This window comes from Enhydra lutris, unplaced genomic scaffold (genome assembly GCF_002288905.1).
Source record: "Enhydra lutris kenyoni isolate GAN:26980312 unplaced genomic scaffold, ASM228890v2 scaffoldscaffold29, whole genome shotgun sequence".
NCBI classification, from domain to species: Eukaryota; Metazoa; Chordata; class Mammalia; order Carnivora; family Mustelidae; genus Enhydra; species Enhydra lutris.
This window is the reverse complement of record NW_019154113.1, coordinates 19,542,234-19,545,957: the sequence shown is the minus strand read 5'-3', so window position 1 is coordinate 19,545,957 and position 3,724 is coordinate 19,542,234.

Genomic DNA, 3,724 nt, shown 5'->3' with positions numbered 1-3,724 from the left:
AGATGTGCCCAGACCTGCCACCACCAGGTGTCTGCGTCTGGGCTGGGAGGTGACGGCACAAATGTGACTCTTGCCTCCCGCTGTTTCCCAACACTGTCCTCAGAGGAATGTGGAAGACTCAGGCAAGGCCATCTTGGAAGGTCTCTGACAGAGCCACAACTCTCTGGCCACCCAGCCATGTCCAATGCCTTGGCCGGCCCTGTCCCTTTGACCCTCACACCGTGCCGCCCACAGCCCCGGGGCTGGCTCCCCCCTGGAGCTACGGGGAGACTCAGGTGGGAGGCAGCAGCCTACCTGTTCTGCTCCAGTATGTGGCTTTCATCATTAGTGCCCAAACCTCCCCAGCTAAAGGTGTTTCTTTTTAATACAATGGTCCCATGATTAAAAATGCCTTTTTTTAATTAAAAAAAATCTTTTTGGAAATTCATTTGTCCCCACTGGGGAAAAATTTCACACTTCCCACAGAGAAGAGATTCTGTATTTAACAGAATTATTAACGACTAGAGCAATTCTTCCCCGAGTGTAAATATTGGAAAAGCTTACCAGCCCATTAGTGGACTTTCGATGCAACACAAAAAGGTCATTACTAATCTCTGTGTGGCTTCTGAGAATCGCATTTTAAGCTCAGGCAGGCTGTGAGCCGTTTGCTGTCAAGACTTAATAGACAATCTGCGGAAGTTTACTGTGCACCTATTAGGAATTAAGCCCAGGCCTCAAGAAGACGTCACTGTATGTAGCAGAAGGTGCAAATGAACAGCACGTTGGCCAGACCCAGCCTACAAACATATTTTGTTTGACTCGCACCATATCTATCAAAAATGTGAATTAGTTGCCAACTTCTAGATATCAGAATATTTTCAGCTTCTCTTGAAAACTCAGGAAATCTGGCAAAACCGAGCTCACATTCCTGGCTAACAACTGCCCACTTCAGACAGGCACAGGCTTTCTTGGTTCACACGGCCCCCACTTGCCCTGGCTTCCCTCCGACTTAACCTGCCTGGGACCTCAAAATAGACCCCAGCCTATGTCAGGGTGAGCAGTCACGGTACACCCACCCACCAGGGGAAAGGCCTCCCTCAGACACAGCAACCCAACCTGGTCTCAGTTAAGAAGAGACAGATTTTTTCTGATTTTGTGTCTTCTCAGCTTTTCTTCTTTTTCATAAAGTTTTTTTTTTTTTTTTAATCCCTGGTAATATAAGGTTCAGGAAAACATTCTGTTTTTAGTGCTAAGACAAGGAATTGAACACAAAAGGAAAATGACAAGATTGAAACACAGAAAGCAGCAAGTAAGGACTCCGAGAGCAGGAGGGGCCCTCGGGGATGCCCACATTGGCCAGGCCTAGAGAAGGTGAAGGTCACATGCAGGTCCCACCACTGAGCAGTAGGAGAACAGAAGCGTGATCTCAACAGTCTTTACCCAGCCGGTGACATATTCTTTTTTACACAAAGGGGTGGTTTCTCGGTCCCAGCTTCTGCTTCCGTGTTTCCAAGGAATGGCAGAGAAGCCCATCAGATCTGGAAATAAATCTGAGAACTGATTTCGGAAGTCGCACGGTAATATCAGATACCCGATTCCAAACGAACCTGCAAAAAATTAATTAGCAGTTTTCATCTAGACCTACTGACTCCTTCGATATAGGTCAAAATTGTCGTATTTGAAGAAATGTGTCCATTGATCCGGATGGTGTGTGTTGGGAGAAGCAGTCTGTTTTGATGCTTTTCAAATTCTGTATTGCCAGAATCTTCCTTGTGTTTTCAACCAGAAAAAGAGTAAAACGGGTTCATCCTAGTATTTGTTGCTAGTGGGAAATTTTTGCTAAAGCAAATATAATTCAGTTGCAACCAACACCACGTTGCTGACCAAAACTCTTCCACTGGACAGATTAAAGGTACTAAAAGTGGGCCGCTGCCTGGGACTTAAAACATTTGGTATATTAATCGGAAGCATATATGGCCATTCGATAATACTGCAATATTAAATTACTGCAATAATAAATACAAAAACCAGCTTTATGTCCAGCAGAGCGGAGGGGAAGAAAGCAGCGTTTGTAGAACAGAGACAATTTTACTTAACCCCACCAGTCTGGCCAGGGACATGGTATCATGCCTGCTTTTATGGACAAGGACAGTGAGCCAGGAAAGCCGACTTCCTCGGCCAGTTTCCAGTTGCTGGGAACTGGCTTCATCTGGGTCATTCTCACTCCAAACCCCGAGCTTTGTCTGCTACAGCAGGTCACGGCACAGAAACCACCGAGATGAGCCATGGGTTGGTGGGTCCCGGGAGACTTCTGAGAAGCGGTGACATTTGAGAAGCACCTTGAAGGACACCTTGTGTCACGAGGGGGGACGGAGAAGAGAGGAGCAGGAAGGCCTCAAGGTTGAGCCCTGGCTGGCCGGGGGAGGGGAAGTGCACCGAGAAATGGAAGGTGAGGAGTTTAGGTTTGGAATTCGCAAAGCAAAGCTTCATCCTAAATCTTCCATGTGAAAAAACATGAATCCTCCCAACACCTGTAAGGCAGGTGGCCTCACACTTAGGAGGAAGGGTCCCACACCGCAGACCAAGACACTTAGGGGGCCAGAAGGCCAGGAATGTGCGTCTAGCCTGTGGAGAGGCAACAGAGCCCTCTGGACCTCAAGGAGCCCACGGACCCACAATTTCTCCCACATACACGCTGTTGGCCCTTTCCCCCCTCTTACCCTCAGAGGTCTGCGCCTTCTCGAGCGAGAACCAGGCACCGCTGCCTGCCTGCCGGTCTGCCTGACTGCAACGCGCTCTTTCTTTCCGACCTGCATCTTCCCCCCCTCCAAGCCTGGGATGCAGGACGCGTTTTGTCGCCTGCCCCAGGACGGACACCAGCAGCCAGGTGGGTATAATGCACCGCGGGAGGAGGAAGCTGGGCCCCCTCCCCCATCCAGTCCAGTCTCCAGAGGGTCTTTTTAGGGAACTGGAAAGGGAAGCGGGAGAAGGCCTGATTGTGCTCAGGTTCTGTGTCTGCCTGCCCCGGGGCGTCGGGAGAGCCGCGCCGGCCGCAGCAGCTGCGGGCGATGCAGCCTCGTGGCTTCTCAGGCCCAGGAAGCCGGTTCTCCCAGAGGCTCCTCCCCATCGGCTCCGTCCCCATCTGCGGGCCAAGCCCCGGTTCGGTGTTCCCGGGACATTTAATTCCTTTACCCTCAGCGGCCTATAGCAGAGGTAACAACGGAATCCCATTTTACAAGGGAAACAACTGAGGCTCCGAGAGCGAAGTCCCTCGCGCTGGGACAGCAAGGCAGCCGGGGCAGGAACTCCCGGCCCGAAGGAAGGGGGTGCTTTCTGAGGTCTTACAGCCTCCCGGGGACCCCCTTTCCCCACCTCCCGCGGACCCCCTTTCCCCACCTCCCGCGACGCGCGCCCACGCTTCCTCCGGAAATAAACTTCCCGCGGGCGAGGGGGGCGCGGCCCTCCTCCTTGGCCGCGGTGGGACCCCGAGGGCGCCCGAATCATCCCCGGAGACCCGAGCCAGGGAACTTCAGAGCGTTTCGCCCTTCCCGGGAGAGGCAAACACGGACACGTCTGTGTCTTTGCCGACAAGTGCCTTCAAGCCCGGCGGGGGCAGACACCTCCGCGCCGGCCCCCGGCGAGGGCTCCCTGTCGGCGGGGGCACGGCCTCGCACCAGCTGCGCTGATTTAGTCGTTCGCGGGCCGCCACAGCGGGCGGCGCTTCCCCGGGCGGCGCGGCGGCGCC